Source organism: Ochotona princeps, chromosome 13 (genome assembly GCF_030435755.1).
Source record: "Ochotona princeps isolate mOchPri1 chromosome 13, mOchPri1.hap1, whole genome shotgun sequence".
NCBI lineage: Eukaryota > Metazoa > Chordata > Mammalia > Lagomorpha > Ochotonidae > Ochotona > Ochotona princeps.
The window spans coordinates 10,688,039-10,713,352 of NC_080844.1; the positions used below are offsets into that span (position 1 = coordinate 10,688,039).

The 25,314-nt window shown below is 42.1% G+C and overlaps 2 long non-coding RNA genes across 3 annotated transcripts in view; both read left to right on the forward strand.

The window, feature by feature from the left end:
* Positions 1 to 25,314, forward strand: part of LOC105941728 (uncharacterized) — a 118,603-nt gene that overhangs the window by 15,181 nt on the left and 78,108 nt on the right. The gene's annotated exons all lie outside the window — the stretch shown is intronic.
* On the forward strand, positions 9,349 to 18,068 carry LOC131481669 (uncharacterized). The gene is made up of 3 exons (XR_009246494.1): positions 9,349 to 9,395; positions 17,770 to 17,834; positions 18,013 to 18,068. It is a non-coding gene; the product is annotated as an uncharacterized LOC131481669 (long non-coding RNA).

The following is a 25,314-nucleotide window of genomic DNA, read 5'->3' on the forward strand; positions in this document are numbered from 1 at the left end:
TCCCATAACTCTTATATTTGGCCTCTTAATAGTGTCTTTCAATTCTTGAATACTTTTTTTGGCCTGATCCAGCTCTGCTTCCAGCTTTTTGTTTGCTTCCCCCTGATGACAGGAAATATTTTCCAATTCTAAGATTCTTTCTTCTGCTTGCTTCATTCTATTTTGGAGACTCTCCACTGTACTTTTAATTTGCTCTACTATGTTCTTAATTTCTGATATATCAGCCTTGATTTTGCTTTATTGCTTCCTTAAATTCTTTGAATTCTTGCATGAGCTTCTCATTTTTGATCAGAATCTTTAAAATGAGCCTTATGGATTCTGTGTGCCCCATTTTCTCGATGTCTTTCTCAGTTAACTCTGAGGTTGACATAGGGTTTTGCTCCTTTGCAGGGGAGTTTTCAGTAATATTCATTGTACCTTTGTCTCTTCTTTTGCTCTTGATCATTGTAGTTCTGGTTAGCAGAGTCTTCTCCTTGGGGCAGGTTTCTAAGCTGTGTCACCCACAGGTCTACAATGCGATTTTACTTATTGCGGTTGGTACACAACTCTTTGCTTGCAGCCACTTGTGTCACAACCTCCAGCGAGTTCCAGGTCTGGGTTCTTACGTCAGATTTCCATTGTGGTCTCCACAGCTCCTGGTTCATTAGTCTCCACCACCTGTGATACCGTGCTGAGGCTGCACTGTTGTCTCTGCAACCTTTCTCCCACTTCTAGTTGGAGCAAGTCCCAGGATTAGAGAGACACCAGGTGTCCTTTATAATTAGGTTGTTGGTGGCGCTGTTCTTGTCGGAGGTTAGGTCTGGGTGCCACACGGACCTATTTTGACTGGTATGATGCCACAGTCGGTATTATTTTCCTGTGGGACCAGTGCAATCCATGGAACTCAGCAAGTTCTCGCGAGTTTAGCACATGAGCAGTTCACTGTTGTCCCCTGCAGTCTTAAAGCTATTGTCACAGTGTGCAAAGTGGCGCCTGATGTACCACATGTTTATCAAGCTCTCTTCAGTTGAACACAAGGAAAAAAATCCTTAAATGTGCACATGAAAAAAATCAATTGACATATAAAGGGATGCCAATTAAGCTCACAGGAGATTTCTCACAGGAAACTGTACAGGCAAGAAGAGAATGGAGTGACATATTCCAGATTCTAAAAGAAAAAAATTGTCGGCCTAGGATAACATATCCAGCAAAACTTTCTTTTGTCTTTGAAAATGAAATAAAATTCTTCCACAGTCAAGAAAAGTTTAAAAGAATTTGCCTCTTCCAAACCTGCCCTACAAATGATACTTCAAGATGTTCTCTTGACAGAAGAGGAAGAGCACCTACACAAACCAAAGGCAAATGGGATGAAGATCCCAGTAAAATGACAACAGAAGACTAAATCAATGAACAACCCATTCCTAAAATGACAGGACCAAAGTACCACCCATACATATTAAACTCTGAATGTAAATGGCTTAAGCTCAAACGTCGTAGATTGGTAGACTGGATTAAAAAACAAAACCCATGTGCTTATTGTCTGGAGGAGATACACTTCACCAACAAAGATCAGCGGAAACTATATTGCATGAATTTTGTTGTTTTCTGTTGGTTTCTTCTCTTCAAAACACTTCCTTCTGATTAAATCATTCAGTGACTCGTAGATCATGCAGTGGCATCATTTTCTGCAAGAAGGTTCTTGATTTGCATTTCTTCAGCTACATGTTAGTCATTTAATAGCATGTTATTTAACTTCTTGGTGTTGTTAATTTCTTTTTTTTCTCGCTGATGTTGATTTTGTTTTGTGGCTTTTCATTTAAGGGGATGTATAGTAGCTGTGTAATGGAGACTGTCATATCTAGTAACATGTCATTTAACTTCATGGCATTGTAAATTTCTATTTTTCTTTCTATTGTTGATTTTGTATCATGACTTTTCATTTAAGGGGATGTATAGTAGCTGTGAAATGGAAACTAACATCCAGATGTGAGGATGCAGTATAGTATGCATTTCTGCTTCCAGACAAAGATGGACTTACAATGAAACTGTTTACTATATCTTGACAATAGGATTCTGGACTTTCTGCCATTGTCCATGCGCTCAATGATAGACATATGACTGAGTATGAAGAACTATATGTTAGTAATGATATAGAGGAACTAGGTGGGGGGGGAGGAAATTGGGGAGGGGATAAGGGAATATGGAACTGCATCATAAAATGAATAATAATAAAATGTAAAAAAAGTGAAAAAAAATAAAGTTCAAAAAAAAGTTTTATTTATTTGAAAGGCAGAGAGAAAGAGAGAGTGCGCATGAGAATGACAGCAGTTCACTCCCCAGTGCCCACAATAGTCACATCTGGGTCAGGATGAGCCCAGGAGACCATCAAGGTCTCCCATATGTATGTTAGGGGCCCGAGAAATGGAGGCACCTTCTACTCTTTCCCAGATGCATTAACAGGGAGTAGTAGCAGAAGCAGAGCAGCTGGGACTCAAATTGGCACTCTGTCATGGGATGAAGATTTTGCAAGTGTGGTTTATTTAAGCAGCTGTGCCATAGTGTTGACCTGACAATCTTTTAAAAGAATTGTTATTTTAACTTTGGTGTTAATAATTGAGTAGTAAGAGTCACATTTTATGATTTTTAGTTCCTCCCTCTTTCACTCTTTCTTGAGCTTCGATGATCTTTCTCGATGTGAAGCCAGTGGGCCTTCATTCACTATATATTCTGTGGGTTTGGGGTACCTTTTTATGTCCTATTTGTAATCTGTTTTTGTTAATGTCTCATTTCCCCCACTCTGTGTCGTATTGGATCAGTGTCTCATTTTAGCTGTTTGTACTTGTTATGTCTTCTTCTCTGGTTTATAACAGATGGTCGAAGCTCATTACGCTATACATATAGATGATATTATTTTCTTTCCTGAGTGAATTATGCTACCAGTCCCTGATGACGCTCACCTGTTCTTGTCAAATGCTCAACTGTTCTTGTTAAACAGCAGACCCAACACTATTTTCATATTTGTCTTCTGTCTGTTACATCCTGCTTTGCTTACCTGTGGTATATAAATGCCTTTGGCCAGAAAGCATGCACTATAGAGATCAGTTTCAAGCATCAAGCATCAAACAAGTTTCAAAAAACACGATGAAAGTTCTTTCAGATAAAAATGTCGGAGTTTAGCATCTGGCTTATTTGGATTTACTAAAATGGTAGGTTTGTCTGAAATGAGGCACTCTCATCTAGATAGCTTGGTTCTGGGTCACATGATTAGACATGTAGATGTGTGGGAATTGTATGGCTTTTTTATAATGGATAATAATGGGGAGTTTATTAGCTATTAAGGTGGCATTCTTTTTAGCAATAATACAGAAAGTAGGCCTAAATAATGGTTTAATCAAAACTTGAGAGAATTGAGTTTTGCTGTAGGTAGACATTACGCATACCAGCCATTTTACTTTGTATTTGGTACTCTTCTAGTCTGAAAGCTTTGCCTTTCCCCTACAGAGCTCACTTCTGCAAGTGTGGAAGTAGTTTCCAGGTGAGTGTGCCAATGTGTGATAAAGGTGAGCAAATGAAGAGTTTCCCAGGAAGCAGCCAGATTAGGTCAGAGTAGAAGAGAGGAAGGATGAGAGAAAGTAAGCCAAAGAAATAAAAAATTAAAGGAGGTTTTTGAGTTTGCATAATTGTTACAGCTTTTTTTGTTTTTACTATAACTTAATTTCTATCCAGCTCCCTGTTTGTGACCTCGGGAAAACAGTGGAGGATGGCTCAAAGCCTTGGGACCCTGAACCCACATGGGTGACCCAGAAGAAGCTCCTGGCTTCTGGCTTCAGATCAGCTCAGCTCTGTCCATTGTGACCACTTGGGGGAGTGAACCAGTGGATGGAAAATCTTTCTCCCTGTCTCTGCTTCTCTATGTAAATCTGACTTTCAATAAAAACAGATAAATATGTTTTGGAGAAAAAAGAATAGAAAAATAACCTATTGGCTGACATCGGATTATTTGAGGCTACTTTTTTGTGAGACTTAAAGGGTAAGGAATCCTTAGTACCAAGCTCATTGAAACTAGCCAATAAGGGAAATTTGCCAGTGGTCTGACCTATCTCTTGTTTCTCAGAGGGCCAGAGAAATAGCTTGGTGACAAGGAGGTGACATTGGTTAAAGCTTAGTGCTTGTCTCAACTGATTTCTCCCTAAATGGCTGCCAGGGGGTGAGCCAGGAGCTTGGAGCCCCAGCCCAGTCTCCCACATGGGTTTTAGGGGCCCAAGCACATAGGCCATCTTCAGCTGTTCCCGCAGTTGAACTGATAGGGAGCTGAGCATTTGGGGCTCAAACAAGTGCTCCAACATGAGATGCCCTTGTCAAAATGATAGCTTTATCCACTGAGCCACAACGCTGGCCCTCCACCAACTTTAGAAATGCTGTTTTGTGCATCTCTTGCCAGTTACATTTTCTAAAAATTATTATTTATTATTGGATTATGATACAGTTCCATAGGCTCTGGGAGTTCCCGTCCCTCTCCCCAAACCCCTCCCCTCCTATTGATTTCCTGTCTACTATTACAATGGGTGGTCCTTCATGAACAGTCATAAGCCCATTATTCTGCTATTGAAGTGTTTCCTGACACTGTAGGCATGGATGATGTCGGACAGTCCAGCATCCTACTGTCAGGCTATTTTCAACTGTTTCACTGGGAGTCCATCTTCGATCTGGATGCAGAGACACATACTGTACTGTATCTCCACATCTGGACAAGTCAGTCTCTGCTACACTTCTTGTTAGTTATTTAAAAAGATTGTCAGAATTCTAGTTCATAGGATATTACTATATTATTGCGCGCAGCTAATTCCCACAACCTGGTTCTTTACTGTGAGCTGAAACACACCACACGTAACGAGGTATCTTAGGAGGTTTATTCCAATGGAGCAGGAACAAGGTAGAGGTGGTGAAGATCAGGAAAGAAGGGCAAGAGAGGAGAGAGAGAGAGAAGAGAGAGAGAGAAGAGAGAGAGAGGAGGAGAAACCAGAGAGAGAGCCACACCTGGGGGTCCTTTTTGTCTGCCAGGTGTAGGGGGTGGGGATTGGGAGGGATTGAGGGGAGGCCCCCAGGGGATTGGTGCCTGCAGGTGAATGCTTAGGGATGATTGGCGAGTGGGCGGAGTTGGGGAGGGGGCTGGAACATGAGGGGGGTGGGATTCAGGTGGAATGCCAGGTTACATCCGATTGGTGGATAGCTAGGCCGGCGGGAATTTCATGAGCTGTGAGGAAGAAGACATGGCGCCGGGTCCAGGGAAGGATATTGGAATAACTCCTTACACTTCTGTTATACATCCTCTTAAACACAGAGCCAGAAAACAGTTCACAACAGGGAAAACAAACAAAAAAATTTCATCAACATGAAATTAACATTCCTGGAGGGCAGAGTATTTTATTTTGAAGTCTCTGGCTTTTGAGTAGGTGTCCTCAAAAATATTTTGAAACATAAATTACCAAGTTAAAGGAGGAAAGCAAAAAGAAATGTGGCCCCTTGGTTAAAGCAGAAGGCTCAGGAATCTTTCCCCCCTCTGGTAAAATTGTTCCATTTGCTTTTCTTTTGTTTTTATCCTTCAGTAGGCTGGGATAGAATTTAGAAGTGGTCTTGAACATAAGCCACGTTTTCCATTTTCAATGAATCTTTGGTGGTTCAGGGCTGAGGCTCATTAGCGTCCTACTGGCTCACTGAGCAAAGACTAGAGTTTTCTGTTATAATGCTGAGTCATTCCCTGTGACATTTTTTGATCCAGTGTGACTGCTAACAGTCTATTTGCTCTCAAGAGGTGGTTTCCATTCTTGGTGCTCTAGATGGCGCTAGCTGTGTATGTTTTAAAATTACCCACAGCTAAAATACAACCTTGCCTGGAAATCACTGAATGTTCATTTGCTTTTCATTCTTCTGCTCAAGCTTTTTGCTTCTTTGTGTTATTTACTCTTAGAAAACCATAAGCAATGTTCTGCAGATGGTGCACTAAGAGAGGGCGTTCAAATCAGGCCGATTAACATGGGGCCATCTTCAGAATCTTGGGGTAGTACAGGCTTTCAAGGGAAAGAAATATTAATAACAAAAAACTAACATTATTTATAGTCATTCTGAATCTGTTATGTTGCAGGAGTAATTTAAACATGTCATGCTCTAATCATTCTTGGCTAAATGCAGAATGCTAATTATATCAGTGGAAATACGGCTTTTCCAGCATTTTATATTTTGTATTTCATGTCTAAACTCCTGTAGATTTTTTTTTTAAAGATTTTATTGTTGTTGGAAAGCTGGATATACAGAAAGGAGGAGAGACAGAGAGGAAGATCTTCCATCCGATGATTCACTCCCCAAGTGAGCCGCAACGGCCGGTGCGCGCCGAACCGATGCCGGGACCAGAAACCTCTTCCAGGTCTCCCACGCGGATGCAGGGTCCCAAAGCTTTGGGCCGTCCTCGAATGCTTTCCCAGGCCACCAGCAGGGAGCTGGATGGGAAGTGGAGCTGCCGGGATTAGAACCGGCGCCCATATGGGCTCCCGGGGCTTTCAAGGCGAGGACTTTAGCCGCTAGGCCACGCCGGGCCCAACTCCTGTAGATTTTCAATAAAATTATACTTCTAAGCAAAACAGCTGACTTTTCTCCTTTCAACTTTCTCTTTTATTATGAGTGTGAACATTTTGATATTATTATGCTTAAGGCAATATTGTATGTTTGAAAAATAATTCATAGCAAAGATTAAAGGTGAGTGTCTTGTGTTTTGGCTGATAGCTCCAAGAACTAAACTCAGTGTACTCAATGAGATGGAGCTAAGACTAGGAGTTAGCCTTTGCTTCTCTTTTCAAAGTATACTCCCAAGGCTTTTTTTTCTTTTAAAGATTTTTATTTATTTTAATTGGACAGTCAGATACACAGAGAGGAGGAAAGACAGAAAGACCTTCTGTTCGATGATTCACTCCCCAAGTGATGCAATGGCTGGGGCTGAGCCAATCTGAAGCCAGGAGCCAGGAGCTTCTTCTGGGTCTCCCATGTGGGTTCAGGGTCCCAAGGCCATGGGCCACAAGCAGGAGTTGGATGGAAGCTGGGCTGCCAGGACACGAACTGGCACCCATATGGGACCCTGGCACATGCAACGTGAGGACTTTAGCTACTAGGCTACCATCCTTGGCCGCAAGGGTTCTTTTTTAAAGGGGTTGTTATTTATGTGAATGGTTGAAAGGCAGCGAGATCTTCCATTTGCTGATTCACTATCCTGATGCCAGCAACACAGAAGCCAGGAAACTGGAACTCCGTGCAGGCGTTCCATGTAGGTGGCAGGGACCTAACTGCTTGGGTCATCTCCTGCTGCCTCCCAGGGTGGCACTGGAAGGGAGCTGAAGAGGTACAATTAGGGCCATCTTGTATGTGATGATCTTTAAGGCTTGGGGATTGGCTAAAATGAACATCTAGTAGGACATTGTCTGAGAGGCCGAGGCAGTGGTACAGTGCCTTAAGTTGGGATGCCAGCACTCCATATGAATGTTTGTTTGAATCCCAGCTGCTCCACTTCACAACCAGCTTCTTTGCTAATACACTGGGGAAAGAAGAGGATGATGTCCCCAGTGCTTGGGGCCCGCCACTCGCATGGGAGACATGGAAGAAGCTCTTGGTTCCTGGTTTCAACCTGTTCTGGCCCCAGCCATTGTGACCCTGGAAGAGCTCTTTCTCTGTTTCTCTCTCTCTCTCTGTGTAACTCTGCTTTTTAAATAAGTAAATAAATCTTTCATTGTTGTTGTTGTTTCAAAAGAAATTCCTTGAAAAATGAGCCCAGCACTGGCTGGTTGCCAATGGGCCCCTAGTAGTAAGCCTTTTCTGCAGAATGTTAAAAGAAGGCAGCTAGGAACCCTGTTGCCAACGTGTACTCAGCTAGACTTGAAAACCTGTGCTCAGGGTGCTCATGCTGGCGATGTACTTGCTGAGGCTATTTTACACATTTCCAGAAATACTCATTTCACAAATGGATGTCATATGGAAGATAGTTTCTGGTAGGTGGAGGGCATTTCCTTGGCAGACCGGCTAAGATGATAAAGACAGAACCAAGTTACCTATATATTTAGCTGAGTGCAGTGGCAACAGATCTACACTTGCATTAGTCAATAGGTTGGTTTCAAACAATGTTCCTGGCACCCTTTTGCACACAGAGATGACTGGATCAGCTATTCACATAGCTGTGTTCATCAGCAGAAGATAAATGAGTCTGCCCTTAGTGCAGATCCTGCTTGGAGGGAGTTTGCGCTGAATTTGTTTGTAAAATTAGATCTGGGGAGGAAATCTCAACCTGCCATGGCTCTGCCTCCTGCTCTGATTTTTAGACACCTGCCCTGGTTTGTTACACAGGGGAAAGAAGCTTATCTTTCTCAGCCATTTATATTATCCTGTTGATTGAATAAGGCCTTCACTGTAACAACCCTTACAATCACTGTTTTAACAGGTCACACGGAGACAACACTCACTCAGCCGTGGCCGTGGCTCAGCAGTTGATGTAAACATGACTGGAGGTTTACCGTGTTGGGATTCCTGAGCCTTGGCCTCCAAAGAAACCAGAACAATGTTCAGATCTCAATCCTTTTATGCAGCAGTTAGATAGGTTCACTCATTCATTATTCATCAACTATTTATTCTTGGTTCTTGCTGCAGCATGAGTCTAAATCGGGGAGGTTTGTGCTTGGCAGACTCTATTGCTGAGGTCCCAGGAAGGTGGAGATAAAAGAGGTCTTAACATTGTCTTGTGGGACCCTTCCTGGAAGCAGAGGGATTTATTCCAAGTTAGTAGGTTTACTAGTATATACTTGAAATACAGACTTCTTGTAGACTATATTGAAGAAGTCTTTACATACTTTAGCTTATGGAAGTCACAGGAATTTGATATTTGCCACAACATTTGCATTGTTTAGACTTTGTCACTATGGCCAATTGTGGGTACCTATGAGCTTTTCCTCACAAGCCCTAACACTATTAAAAAATTTTTTTTAGAGATTTATTCACTTGAAAGACAGAGTGATGAGAGAGAAGCTTTCATCTGCTGATCTACTTGTTTTACTCTTAAAAATGGCTGCAATAGCCAGAGCTGGATCAGGCAGAAACCAGGAACTCCATCTGGTCTCCCACATGGGTGGCAGGGGCCCAAGTACTGAGGTCATCTGTGACTGCTCCCCATGGTGTGCATTAGCAGGGAGCTGAACTGAAAGGGGAGCAGTGGGCACTTGAACTGGCATTTTGATACTGTGATGTTCAATTGCAAGCATAACCCTGGGCCCTGATACACACTGCGAGGACACAGATCTCTGAATAATTTTATCACTAACAATTCTTTATCTTGTCATTTCTAGAGGAGATCGTTGCACTGAATCGTTTATCTTATAGAGCTTGAGGTCAATAAAGCATTGTTAATGCAATGTTTTTATAGAACAAAACAACTGGTGATGTCCGTTAATTTCACATATAGGTTAAGAATCATCTGTAGAATTAACAACTGGAGGGAAATAGCCTGCTTTTTGGTAGGCATGTAGGGATAGTGATGGTTAGAATTTATGTGTTAATAGTGTTTTCCTTATTTATAGTTCTATTATGTATGGCATAATACTGCCTTTATAGCAAAGCAATGCATTTATAATTTTATAGTCTAATTGTTAAGGAAAATGATTAGAACAATAAAGGAAGATAATATGGAAAAATGTAGGAGATACTAGTCAAGTAGAATAGACATTTTTATATAAATATACATTAAAAGGTTATACTTTTAAATAAAAGCATTTAGGAAAGTGCCAAGATTTTCTTTGATTCTCTCATTGTTTCCCTGTTAAAATAGTCATAGGAGCAAGTGGAATATGTCATTCTTTGATTTAGTTATTTTTCCTTTCAGTTTGGAGCTACTGCTCCCAATGACTGATTTGTAAAATTCAGTGCTCTATAGAAACTAAAATAAGAAAAAAGTAAACCAACAAATGCATGCAGTGGTCAGAGATAAGACCTGTTAACACAATGTTATATACTTCTAGAACCTTCCCTATGAATGTACTAAATCACTGTTATGTATCTATGCAACTTTCTTCTTTATTCATCTATCTTTGTTTCCTCTAATATTTATGGGTACATAAAATCATTTTACTGCCTTTATAATGGTTGCTGTTTTTTATTTTAAGATTTTTAAAATTTTTATTGGAAAGTCAGATATGCAGAGTGGAGGAGACAGAGAAGAAAGATCTTCCATCCACTGATTCACTCCCCAAGTGGTCACAATGGCAAGTTGAGCCAATCTGAAGCCAAGAGTCAGGAGTTTCTTCTGGTGTCCCATGTGGGTGCAGGGTCCCAAGGCTTTGGGTGTCCTCCATTGCTTTCCCAGGCCACAAGCAGAGAGCTGGATGGGAAGCGGGGCTGCTGGGATTAGAACTGGCACCCATATGGGATCCCGGCGTGTTCAAGGTGAGGACTTTAACCACTGGGCTACTGCGCCAGGCCCGATAGTGCTGTTTTACTCTTCTGTACTCTTGGTCAGAGAGACTTGGGGGCAGTCCCCTTAGTCTTCCTTTTGTCCTTTCCCAACCATTCCCTCTCAGTCCTCCCATTCACATGTGCAAGTCTACATCTGGATTTTGGGAGACTGAAATGTAGTTCCTGCCTGAAGATCTTGGAATCCTCAGCGTGGTGCTCTCAAGGAATAGACTTGTTTATGAATGGCTTGCAGGGAAGTTAGTCACTAGCCTTGTGTGTCACTGCTGTGACTTTCTGCCCAGCAGGTTCATGTCTCATCCTGCCCAGAAATTGCAGAGTGTAGAGTGCAGGGCCCTCTCCAGCACCTGTGAAGAAAGGCTTTCTGCAGGATTGCCTCTTTTCTGTCCCACTACAATTGCGTGTATGCTCCCTTGGCTTCTGGTAGCTCTTTTCTTCACTTGAGTGAGAAATACTTCCTTTGGCTACCTCAAGTTGTATGAAAAAAATTAATAGAGGTCACCATGTATCTCTGCTTCTGCAAAGAAGAAAGCATGGAGAACCCAAAGGATTGAGAAATAGAGAATTTCACCCAACAGTCTTTACTTTTTTGTTTCAGAGCTCCTAGTTAGCTTCAGGATCTTCTGTCTTTTTTCTCTACCGGAAGGTCAGCTTATAAAGCATTCACACAGGAGTTGGAAACCTGAAAGTCCACAGGACTCAAGGGATTGTTAACACATTTACATACACAAGCAAACCAGTCTCAGTCAGCCTCAAATGAGCAAAGCTAACACTTCATCTATAAGGAAAAGCTGTTTCAACTATTTCCCAAGCCTGGGTCTGGAAGCCATATTATTTGCCATCTTTACAAACACCATGTTATTAAAGTCATTCCCCTGTTGAGAATATTTTCAAGAAAATGTATTCCCCTATGGGAAATTATGAAAAATTTAGAATGGCAATTTTAACTACTGAATATTAATGCAACCTTTCCTAACTACTAATAAAAGAATCAAATCCCTGTTTGTGGATATATTAGGAAGTTGGACCTGGCTGGTTCAGCTGCACCTGTAATTTCTTCGCTGTGACATTCGTTTTGGATTAAGACAGGATTGTAATAGGTCTGATAAGAGCAGAACTGTGCACACATGTGTCTATTTTTGGCTTCTTGAGAAGTTTTTGTAATATTTGTGCTTGAGACAAATTAATTCAAAGGTCCCTATCCCATTTGTGACTCATACCAGCATAGAGTATTGCTTCCCATTCAAATGTTCAGTTAAGCTGATGGTAAAATTCAGTTGGCCCCACTGACTTAGCTGGGGCATACCATACTAACATAACTTAAGAATCCAATAAGTGGATTGGAATTATAATGATTCAATAAACACAAGTGGTTTGAGAATTATGGAACTTAGGGTTATAGCCTATGTTTATTAGTAACAAAATTGGGCAACTGAATGTGGACTATAATGTTTCGTGTGTGTGTGTGTGTGCAAGTGAGCGCCTATGTTTATGATTCTATTTTTGTTTTATTTTTAATGATTTATTTTTACTTTAAAGGCAGATTTTACAGGAGAGAGAGAGAGAGAGAGAGAGAGAGAGAGAGAGAGAGAGAGAGAGAAAGAGACCTTTCATCTACTCCCCAAATGGGTTAATGGCTTGAACTGGGCCCGATCTGAAGCCAGGAGTTAGGAGCTTCTTGTCAGTCTCCCATATGGGTTCAGGGGCCCAAACGTTTGGGTGATTCTCTGCTTTTCCAGGCCATCAACAGGGAGCTGGATTGGAAGTGGGGCAGTTGGGATTCAAATGGGCATCCAAATGGGATAATGGTACTGCGGGTGGAGGCTTAAGTTACTGTACCATTGTTCCAGTCCCAATGTTTATGTTTTTTAAAAAAGGTGCATGGTGCCATGGTTTGAAGGTTAATGTTCCTCCAGTATCATACATTGGTGTCTGTTATCCTGCCAATGGCTGAGCCGCGCTTCCCTCCATTGCTTCCCCATAGCCTTCTGGAGATTCATTGAACTATTTGGCATTCTCATAACATAGTGGTTTTGTTCTTCCCACCTTCTGTCCCTGTAGTTTGCAGCCAAATGATCTAAATGACCAAGTCTAATAGATTAAATACCATGGAAGACTCTCAGTTTGTTTCATCTGTTCATAACTAGTGACCTTGAAGCTGGATCAAGGAGTAATGGGTTTTGACCATCAGTCTCATGTTATTAATTACCTTCCCGTGACACCTGTTAGAGCCTCAGCATCTTTCTCAACATATGGTCTTGGAAGCCATGGCCTCATATGCCTTTCTGGGACTTTGAAGACATTTGCAGTGCCTAGCCTAGATAAAGGAGAACAAACTGGACAATCTTCCAGCACCTCCTGTCAAGGAAAAAAATCATTTGTTTGTAAGCTTATAACTAGTTCAGTTATGGTTGGCAGTAATATTTAATTGCATATTTCAAATAACAAGTGTGGAGGATTGTGAACAGTCCCAAAACAGAGTGTCTGTGGTGATGACTGTGACAGCTATCCAGATCTGATCATTACACATTGCAGACACACCCTGAAGTGTTACACAAGGGTTTGCATTTTAGTAAAGCAGGGTAGGTTTCCATCTGACTCATTGGCATTCTGTTTGAGCACTGATTTGTTTCTATTACTCCACTTCCAATCCAGCTGCCTGCTGATGTACCTAGGCAAGCAATGGAAGATGGCCCAACCATTTGGGCCCATGCTACCCATGTGGGAGACCCAGGTGGAATTCCAGGCTCCTGGCTCTGACCCTTGTAGTTACAACTATTTGGAGACTCAACCAGCAATTGTCACACAGTGCATGCTACTCCGTGAATAAGAACGATTATTACGGATCCACTAAAACCAAAAAATATATCCAGTAATAAATTAGCTGTTTCTTTTCCATCTCTTCTTTCCTGGTTGTAAAAATATGAATAACCTCGGTCAATTAATAATATCAGTAATTCATCAAAAGAAAACTGTAGGAGTGTCTCTGGGAGCTGGCATGGTGGTGTAGCAAGCTAAGCCTCCACCCGCACCACTAGAATCCTATATGCACTGTTTGTGTCTCAGCTGCTCCACCACTTTTGACCCAGTTCCCTGCCTTTGGTCTAGGAGAGCAGAGGAAGATTGCCTAAGACCTTGAGCCCCTATATCCACATAGTAGACCTAGAAGAAGCTTCTGGTTGCTGGCTTCAGATCTGCCAAGCTCTGGTGGTGTAGCTGTTTAGGGAGTAAGCCAGAAGCCAGAAGACCTCTCTCTGTCTCTGTAACTTTGCCTTCAAATGATAATAAATAGATCTTAAAAAGAAAAGGAATATCTCTGGACATGAAGGCTTTAAAATTGCTTTTATAAAGCATATATTGTGGCACCTCAGATTAAGCTGCCTCTTGGGACACCTGCAGTTCAGGATGGGAATATCTGGGTTCAGGTCCCACTTCTGCTCCTAAGTGTGGCTCCCTGCTAATGTGTATTCTGAGAGTCAGCAGGTGGTGACTCCAGTACTTGGGTCCCTGGAGACCTGATTGGGAGACCTGGGTGGAGTTCCTGGCTCCTGGCTACAGCCTGGCCCAGCCTTGCTAATTGTTGCAGAACATTTGAGGAGTGAAACAGCAGATACAAATCTCTCTCCTCCCTCCATCCCTCTCTCATGCTCTCCCTCCCTTCCTTTCTCTCTTTTAAAATAAAATTTTTTTGGCAAGAAATAGAATCTTTTCTATTCAGTGTTACCTCTGCTAACACGTAAGTCTTTCGCTCCAACCACACACATACATACACACAGATGAACATTATACAATTATACATGCATATTTCCTAACAAAGTTTTTTTAAAAGCTGTCCCGGGGGATGAAAATAGCTGAACTGGCTCTTGAACTTGAACTGGCATTCCCAGCATTAGGGCAGGCACCAAATTGTACACCAAAAATTCTGGCTTCTAGAACTATCTCACTACAAGGATAGAAGAGTCAATAAAATGAAGGCTCACATCTCCCAGAACTCCGTCTAGGTCTCCCACATAAGTAATAGCTACTCGAATACTTGGGTCATCATCTGTTGCCTCCCAAGGTGTGCATTGGTAGGAAGCTGGATTGGAAACAAAGCAGCCAGCATTCTAGCCAGACTCTCCAGAATGGAAAGCAGGTGTCCCGTGTGTGTGTGTGTGTGTGTGTGTGTGTGTGTAGCTGCCATGTGCTGGCTCACTTTCCAGTGCCTGTCCTGGGGAGGCCAAAGCCAAGAGCCAGGAACACAACGCAAGGCTCTCCTCTAAATGAGAGGGACCTGATGACCCAAGCATCACCACTGCCTGCCTCTCAGAGTCTGCCTTACTGCTGAGTTGGAGTCAGGAGCCAGAGCTAAGTGGCTGAAAATCAGACTCCAGTGAGAAACTGGAGTTTCTGAACCAGTAATTTGTGTTTTTGTGTTTTTAAGATCTTAACACCTGCCCTTCAGCTCTGCAGGTGCTGCCAATGTGCTACCAAGGTGAAGAGGAAACTACAGTTAATCTTGACACTTAAATCTGAAAGTGCCTGGGAGTGACCCAGAAAGCTGGAATGAGATTGTTTAACCACAAACATAGTTGGTTAAAATGCATCAGACTAAATCTGGGAATCCACAGAGAAAAGTTAGTATTATTGAAAAAAAAAAAAAAAACAACACCTGTTTTCTGGTTGTATTCCCCCAAAGAATTGAGAATCCTTGATCCCATTAATGATTCATGAAATAAGGGTAAAAATAACATCTGTCTCACATAAGGTTACTGAAAGATTTAAAAAAGATACATGGAAGGGCCACGTGGGCAGAGATTCTGTTTTGCTCAATACACAAAGCCTTGCCCTACACAGGGGACCCTTGATCATACTCACTGACTGTGCAGTCAGGGGCAGGTGATAATGAAATGTAAGCTTACATACAGTAAAGATCAGTCTCCCAAATTCATAATCAGATCTTCCTCTGAGTCCTCCAGCTGTGGGGTCCTGGGATGAGAACATGGGCTCAGATAGTTTGGGATGTGATCTCAGGAAGCCAGAGAAAATGGGATGACGGAAGAAGGGAGAACCGATAAAGGGTGCTGGATTGAACTGGTTTCTGGTATGAATAATTGGACTCTGAATCTCACATGTAGTATGTTGGGCCATTTTCCATAAATGAAAAGAAATGGCCGAGGCTTGGTAGAGGTATAAAGAGGCTTATTAGCACACAGTCCTGGAGGGAAACGTCCTACATTTAGGTAGCTCCCCTTGCTTGGCCTCTGGTGAGAGCCTGATGACAGGTAACATGGTGGGAGGGACAATGAGAGCCATCAGGTGGTGAGAGAGGAAGATAGACCATGATTCAGAGGTCAGGCCCACACTGTCATAATAACTTGCTCTCTTAAGAGCCAACTCGGGCGTCCCACAAAAACCACCTTTATGCATTCCAGATGATAAGAAGGAACTAGGTGGGGAGATTTAGTAGGAACAGCGGAGCAGGAATATTTTCCCACCATGTCTGAGAAGTGCTGCATTGTAACTCCACCCCCTTACCCTTCAACCCAATGTGCCCAGTTTCCCATAATGCACCCGTGTGTCATCTGGGATCAGGAAGGAGGAGATGCCCTGAAGGGTACCTTGGAAGTTAGACTCTGGGTGGAGGTGCTGTGAATGTCCCAGAGAGACTGAAAACCTAGTAAACCCTGTCTAGTTTTCATACTCAGGGGTGCCACCCCTTATGCCTAAATGGAACTGACACAAATAGAAACACCCTTTCTCCCTTTGGGTATCTGGATCATGTTTATGGCCCTCCCTGGCCTCCTCCCACTGGCTCTCCTCAAAGGCCATGCGTGCTGGGTGTGCATGCGTGGAGTTGCCCTTATTCAGGCATGAATGGGCTTTGAAATAAATCTTTTCCTCTCCTTGTACTGTATTTATGTCTCTGCTTTGAATTCTTATCTCTGTGAAGGCAAGAACTTGGAGAAAACATGCTAGAAGGATCTCCCACTCGTCCCCGCCTTTTAAAGGGTCCATCACTTCACAGCACATAAACCCTGACGACAAGCACGTATAGTGGAACCAGGCAGAAAGAAAGCTGAGACTCCTTGGCCCATGACCTGGTTCATCCACATCTGCCTTTCCCTGTTGGTGGTCAGTCACAGGAGAGGCATCAACAGTCTCACACTTCCAAGCCTGGGAGTGTGGATTCAGGGAGCTCCTTGCACTCGGGAGAGACACTTAGAAGGAGCTAAGACCCCCTGAGTGCAAGAAGTGAGAAGGGGGATACATGGCGACCCCCTCTACACTGTAGCTGAAAGCACAAATGGGCTGCAGACTCATAGCAGAGAAAGCCCACAGTGTCTGTTCTAGGCTGCCTGAATAATCAAGTGTTAACAAGTGTTAACTATTTATGAAGTTCGTGCATGCCTCCGGAGATAACTGTGATATCTAATCACAGACAATTTTATAATTTAAAAGGGATTTGATTCTCTTCTCTGTCTAGACAGAAAATAAGCTGGGAGAATGACTCAGAACCTGTATGTTTAAACAGAGCACATTTTGTGTGCACCTAAAGTTAAGATGTATTAGTCTCTGGTGTGGAAAGTCAGATTAATAGATATTACTTTGCAGAGAAACTAATTAAATTTCTCTGTCTTCCTCTTTGGCCTCTATCAATTAACCGTAATTTAAACTTTACCCGAGTGTTTCCATAGAGGAAATAAAGCATACAACCAAAATCTTGAAAAGCAAATATGATATTATTAGGGGGAATCTTGTAAAGCATGGAATAAAAAGTGATAACTTGAGTGATCTGGTCTTCAACTGATCACAAGCTCTGTAATTGAAGGAGGATGAAACTGGGAGGCACGTGGAACTTAACAAAACCTCCGATCTACATCTTCATTTCAAGGAGATGTTAATGTAACTCACACTCTGCAAAATGAAGCAAATCAGAGAGACAGATGAAATCGCAGGGAAAGAAAGCTGTCCTACATAATATTGCTCCCTAAGTTTTTGGTGGCATAAGTTGTAGATATTTCTGCAGGCTGACTAATTTAGTGTATTTTCTGTTACTATAATGAAACACCTGAGTGTCAGTACTTCACAGAGAAAAAGAGGTTTCTTTAGCTCACAGTTCAAGGACATTTATGTGGCTCTGGAGAGGACCTCGTAGCAGGTGGCATCACAGAGGTGGGTGTGATGTGAGGCAAGAGACCAGATGGTGAGAAAGAAAGCGAGACCACAGGGATGGTCAGATTTGCTCTGTCATAGCAATATACTCGTGAGAACCAACCTGATTCACCCCCGTTCTTCTCCCAACTCCATCTCCAGCCATGTGCCAGAATCATCACCAAAGTGTTCTTGGTAGTCTGTCATCCTAATGGCTCCGTCTCTGGGTAAGGGGCCCTCAGCTGTCTCTCTTAGGAGAAGGCCACCCCTCCAGATTTTGGAGTCATGGTTTCTCTGAAACTTCCTTCTATAAGAAGTCCAAGAAAAGCCACTAATTTTAAGATAGATTCAGTTTACCCTGGTTGTAAGGTTGGGAATGACAACTTTCAACCTCTTCACCAATAGAAGCTGAAACCAGAAGCCTCAGTCATCAAGGATGCCATCATCAGATACAAAACTAATGGGCTAAGGTGATATTAGACTGTGAATCTCCCAAGACATAAATAATTAGTTCATGTCGGCTGTTTCAGTACAGTCATGAAAAGCCATTAACCTGAATGCAAAAGTGTTGTAAAGACAATCTCTTGATACCAAAAGAAAAACCCACAAGGCATTTCAAAACCAAATTTATCCAAGTCATTGAAGCATCTTCCTCAGAACTTCTGTTTAAAAACAGGACTAAAAATATGGAACAATCACGCCTTCCAATGATGGCCTAATTCCATCCCAAACTCAAAGATAATCTGTTCTCAACTACAATCGTTATTCTCAAAGAGACCTAGATCCATGCACAACATGGGCTGTGCTCTGAAGTGTTGAGTTATAACTGGAGCAAGCACATGGTACAGCAGTGAAGTTACTGCTTGGGAATGTCAGGTTTCAATCCCAATTGCTTCACATCTGATGCAGCTTCCCACCGACACATGCTCTGGAGGCAGCAGGTGATGGCTTAAGGACTCGGGTGCATGCAACACGCATGTACAAGTCCCAGGAAGCTACCCAGGCTCCTGCATCAGTCCTGCCTACTGTGGACATTTGGAAAGTGAAGCAGTGGATGGAATCTCTCTCTCCTTTCTCTTGTTCCCTCTTTTACTGTGATTTTCATTCTTTCTTTCAAATAAGGCAGAAATAAAAAGTAAATAAAATTTTAAATGTAGTACCGTATCCCTATTTATTTTTTTTTACTGGAAAGGCAGATCAGAGAAGGAGAGACAGAGAGATTTTACATCTGCTGATTCACTCCCCAAGTGGCCACAAAGGCTGGAGCTGAGCCAATTTGAAACCAGGAGCCAGGAGCTTCTCCCAGGTCTCCCACATGGGTGCAGGATCTCTAGGCTTTGGGCTATCCTCCACTGCTTTCCCAGGCCACAAGCAGGGAGCTGGATGGGAAATGGAGCAGCCAGGACATGATCTTGTGCCCAGGTGGGATCCTGGCACTTGCAAGGTAAGGATTTAGCCATTCAGTCATTGCATCTCGCCCTCACTTTTTATTTCTAAAGATAAAATACTTGCAATAAACATATAAACACAATCTAGAAGAGTCAGTATTGTGCAAACATTCCTGAATGTAAAAAGTGACTGTGTTTTCTTTAGTTTCATGCTGTCTTAATACTAATTTATAATATGTTCATCCCCTTATCTGTGATTACATTGTTCAAATGTGTACATGATCCTGTCTTCCATGTCTCTATATTTATGTTGTAAAGTGTCTTATTCTAACATTAAACAAAAAAAATCGGAGAAATATTAATTCTAAGAATGAGGTCTAGCATTCCTCACACCATAATCACGGTATGAGAAACCCCAGCAGAGCATAGTATTGGGAGAGTAAAACTCAGATCTTGCTTAGCGCCACATCTTACCCCTGGGGCGTCTTAGGGAAGTCACTTCACCACTCATCTCTAAGTGTCAGTGTTATCGCCTGAAAACAAAAGGGATGATAGCACCTGTTAACGTTATCATAGAAGTTAGATGAGAGTATCTAAGAAAAGCTTGAGACTATCCAATCGACTGTGAAAACCCGCATCGGCCCGTTGCGGCTCACTTGGGGAGTCAATCATCGGACGGAAGATCTTCCTCTCTGTCTCTCCTCCTCTGTGTATATCTGGCTGTAATAAAATGAATAAATCTTAAAAAAAAAAAACAAATAAGCTTGATTGTGAAAGGTCTTCAGAAAGTTTATGGAAAATGTGTATGGTGAAAAAAATAAATCATGCAGAGACTTCAAATTTTTGCATCAAACATAGTCATCTCTTAATTCTATTTTCCATGAACTGTTTGAAGTCCTCTCAGATTGCCAGATCCAGCCTGTCAGTCATTTTCTGATTCCAACAACATAATCCCAGAGACTAGGAAAGTTATAAGGGAAAGTGTTTTATGTTGGCTCAAAGTTCTGATCCAAGGCCAAAGATCTAGATCTGTTGATGGCTTTTTGCTAGCAGAATTCTGAAGCGACACAGGGCAACATGTGGCAATGTCAGAGAGCATGTTTGTGTGTGTGTGTGTGTTTGTGTCTGTCCGTCTCCTGGTCTTGTCTCTTCAAAAGCCACCAGGATTCAATCACAAGTGCTTAGCCTGCTAACTTCATGTTTTACCTAATCATTTTCCAAAATCTTTACCTCTAAAAACCCTGACTTTAATCTGTCCCAGTCCTATCTGGGAGTGAACCAGCAGATCTCTAGATCAATCAATTGATTGATCAATCAATATATAGATAGATAAGGCAGAATATATATGATTAAAATGTCTTTTTAAGAATTTAAAACATATGGATATATAGAAAGAGATTACATTTTCATTCTCTGTGACTCAGTAATTTCTTGAAAATTTCTAAATAATACAAAATATGGGAAGAAAATGCAGCATTTTCAATGCAACCTTATATATAATAGTAATAAACTAGAAGCAAACTAAATGTGCTACAATAGAGGATTGCTTAATTAACTTACAGCACATCTACTTCACGGAATATTGCATGAAAATTGCAACTCAAAAATGCTCCTGAACTAAGTGAGCAAGGTAAGAATGAAACTGAGCATTCCATACGTAATTATGTAAAAATATATATGCACATGGAGAGAAATAAGGGAATATTCAAGAAATAGTAACTGTTAATGGAATTGGGTGGTTTTCTTTCTGTTAATTTTCTGTAGTATTGCTAACACGGTTTTTATAATGAAAATAATTCTCTTATAAATAAACTGCTACAAGCCCAAAGTCAGCTTCCAGAATATCTTATGCTTTTAGCTCAGGTGATTTCTATTGTAGGCTTTAATGTCTCATGCTCAAAGGATACTCCAGAGGCAAATATTTTTCTTTGCAGTTAGAACAAAGGAAGTAATTTTGTTTCCTAAGGAAAATTTGACCTCCATGTTGAGTAAGGTCATACAGAGATAATATACTGTGTGTCCCTTGAGCAGGGATTGTGTTCTGAATTGTTTTTTTTTTTTTTTCCCTGCGTGGGGATAGATGTGAGCTGTGCTGTCCTCTATCCTTTCCCTTGCTCTCTGTTCATCAGATAATGAAGCATTTATAGGGCTGGGGACTGGTGGCCACTTGGGAGCCTGATCAAGCAAAGCAAATTCACCCAGCCACTGAGCGTCCTGAGACCCTGGACAAATGCTCAATCCCAAGAAGCTAAATTGAGAGATAATAGCAATGAGATGAAATGCTTGTTGGTGAGTCTGTGCCAGCCAGGTGAAGCACATCCGTTGACAGTGGGGTGATGAATGATCTGGAACGCTACCAGATAACGTGTGTGTGTTTAGTATAAAGCACCTAAATCAATAAAGGGACTGACCCATGCTGATGTCTCAAGAATAAATGCTGTACTCATCAATTACAGTCTACGAGCATGACAAAGGAGAGTGCGCAGTAACAACCTGCTCACCCGGGGTCCTCCCTTCCTGCATAGGAAAGTGTGTGACTAAGGGCTCTAAGGTCACAAGTGATAAGGTCATCTGTCTTTCTCACATGGCTTTTCTGTAACACTAAGTGCTTGAGAGTTCCCTCCTCCATCAGATATCCCCCCCCCGCTGCCCCCATGTGGCTGACACTCTCCTGATGGTTCTCTGGGAATGTGCGTTCCTTTTCCTCTTCCTGCTTTTACGTGTTGGTGTTTCTTGTTTTGCTAAGCCTTCATTGTGTTTATGTTCTTTTCGGGGACAACTTCATGCTATAGCCACGACTCAACCTCCTCACCTTGCCCGTTATGTCACAACTCTGTAACTCCATGCTAGACCTTTCTTCTAAGCTCCGACCTTTCACACCACTGACTTTTGGGTGTTCCCTAGGGTCCCTCCACTCTTGCATGCTGATAGATAGTTCATCTTATTATCTTTCTTCTTCCAAATATAGTCCTTCCTCCAATATTCTTAATGTACGAGGTGCTCTCTTTGAAGCCATCTTCATTGATGTCATGATCCCTTGATCATACTTCTTAAATATCTCTTATGTTAATAACCTGCTTCTCCATTGCTGCCACCTTCTTTCAGTCCCGTGTATCTCAAATTGTTACAAGAGTTTCCTGACTTGTAGACTTTATTCCCCTAGTCTGGCTTCCTTTTAGGGGGTCATCTGTATGAGCGTCTGCATGATCCTCTCATCTCTTAAAATGATCCCATGACTCTTCCTTATGAACCAACCCCAATTAATAAATGTAGAGGAAGCAACAGAGACAGGAAAATCACCATCATTGCCCCACAGTTATAACAGCTTCAGATAAAGGTAGCAATGAAAAAAAAAAGAGAAACAGGAAGTTAATATATTATCACAGAATAAAAACCCCTGAAAAATATTTAATAAACACAAAGGAAAACAATAGCTTCCAAATGGATAAACTTGGCTACAATAGCCTCAACAGAGATCAAGGTTAATTTTCCCAGTAATAAGCGTTTCAGCATCCCGTACCACCTGATTTGATACACTACGAAGGGAAAATCCCTTCTGTAATATTCTTGCCAAAAAGTCATAACCTCAATCTAAGCATGAGCAAACCCAGACAAGGCAACACTGAGGGACACGCTGCACAGTAACTGGTACTGTCAAACATGAGGAAATCAGGGAAGACAAAGAAGGGCTAGAGAACCAGCACAGATTCTAGAATACTAAGGAGACATGGCAACTGCATTTAGGCAAAGCAATGTGGTATCCTGGACTGGGTCTTAGAAAAAAAATTACATCAATAGGAAAAGTGATGATACTCTGGGCATTGATCGATAACTGTTATATGACAACCACGTGAGTTTCTTAGTTTTGGTCACTCTAGTATGGTTATGCACGCCGTGCACATTAGAAGAATTTTAGTAGGTACTAAATGGGTTTCTGGACTATTTTTTCTGCCTCTTATGTCTGTCTAAACTTAATTCAATCTAGGAAGTTTTTTTTTTTTAAAATAAATCAGTGTGTCCCTAGTACCTACAGAATAAAATCTATGAAGTCTGTAATTCTTCCTGATCCTGCCTATCTGGTCATGTCTTCTATCCCTGCTCAATCCATCCCCCCATATTTTAGTGATGCTACACCTCCTATCTGTATCCCTCACTGTTTCTAAGACCCATACATTCAGCTGGGTCACTTATGAGCAGCAAATATAATGCCTTAGAGTTGGTTCCAGAAGCAGGGAAGATCAGGATCAAGGGCCTAATAGGTCTGGCACATGGGGAGGGTTTGTTTTTTGCTGCATCCTTGCAGAGCATAAAGTACAAGCCACTCTCGTCAAGCTCTCTTTGAAGAGCACGGAACCCATCCAGGACAGCAGATTCCTCATACCTTAACCATTCCTAACATACAAGGGGCTTCTTACTCTGGTGTTCCTGCTACCACTGCCCCTGCTGGCCACTGCCCCCAGCTGACCACTTCCTCCTGCTGGCCACTGTCCTCAGCTGACTGCTGCTCCCTCTGACCATCACCCCCAGCTGACCACTGCCTCCTACTGGCTACTGCCCCCAGCTGACCACTGCCTCCTGCTGGCCACTGCCCCCTTTGACCATCACCCCCAGCTGACCACTGCCTCCTGCTGGCCACTGCCCCCAGCTGACCACTGCCCCCTCTGACCACCACCCCAGCTGACCACTGCCCTCAGCTGACCACTGCCACCAGCTGACCACCACCCCAGCTGACCATTACCCTCAGCTGACCACTGCCCCCAGCTGACCACTGTCTCCAGCTGACCACTGCCTCAGGGCACTCCTTGCTATACTTTTGGATTTAAATAGATTTTTTTAAAGAGTTTCTAAGAGATTTCAAACATACACGATAGCACAGTAGAAGAAAATTTTGCACATCTGTCTAGATTCCCTGGTTATTCCAGGTTCTATCAATCTTATTTAATCTGTCTCCCATTTAATCATTAAAGCATTACATTTTTTATTTGAAGTTTTACTCAGAATAAAATAAAACTATAATACAAAAGGTGTAATGAAGCTTTATGGATCGCTCTGATGGGATGTTGACGGATGGAGGAATGTGGTATACATATGCATTGGAATACTATTTAAGCGAAAGAGAAGGAAATACTGTGATCTGTGACAAAGTGGGTGACAATGGAGGTAATTATGCTAAATGAAATAAACACAGACAAATGCTACCTGCTGTCTTTCAAATATGTTAAGTTAAGTGTTTCGCTGGAATCTCTCGAAACAATTCCATCACACTACGTCGCTTGTGAGGAATCTCCATGTTTCACCCTGGTGAAGAGACAGGTGTGTGAAAGCGACATTGAGGCAGCATTTCCAAGTGAAGGGAGTGGACCACTGCAGAAGCTGTACCTGTGCACATCTCAAAATGCTGCCTGCAGCTGTGAACTTACGGACTGGGCCAAGTCTGAAAGAGCCATTGGATATTTTAATTTTTCAAAAGAATTATTTATCTGTTTAAAAGGCAGAATGACACAGGGAGACTTGGTGAGACAGAGGCAGAACTTCCATCTGCGGATTCACTCCCTAAATGGCTACCACGACAAGGACTAGGTCAGGTCAAAACCAGGAATTGAGAATCCTACCCAGGTTTCCCACATGAATGGAATGGCCTCTAGTACTTGGAGAATTCTCTGCTGCTTTCCCTGCACATTGGCAGGGAGCTAGATTGAATGTGGAATAGCTGGGACACATGCCAGTGCTCATATTGGATGCCGACATCCTTGGCAGAGTTTAATCCACTCCACCACAATGCTGGCCCCAAACATTTACAGCAGTCACAAATGAACTTTTCAGGTACACATAGCCACAGTAATCAATTGTGTTATACACAGCATAGGGTTATACCATTCATCTTCCTTTCAAAAACTTATGTAAGCTGCCTAGAGCTCTTTTGTCTTCTACTTCTGCTTTGAAAACTGGAAATGAGGTCGGCATTGTTGTGCAGCAGCTAAAGTCTCTACTTGTGATGCAGACATCCTATGAGTTCCAATTCAAATCCTGGTTGCTCCATTTTCCATCTAGCTTCCTTCTGATATACCTGAGAAAGTAGTGAAATGTGGCCCAAGTGCTTGGACCCCTTCTACCCAAGTGGGGAACCTAAATGGAATTCCAGGATCCTATTTTCCCCCATCATGTGTATGCAGTATTATTTTTTATGCTTTATTTAAAATTTTCCTCCTTTTTTTTTTAGCGATACAGTTCCATAGATTCAGAGAATCCCCCTTCCACCTTCCCCATTCCATTTCTCCTCCCACTCTTTCCCCTATAATATTACAATAGTGTAGTGCTT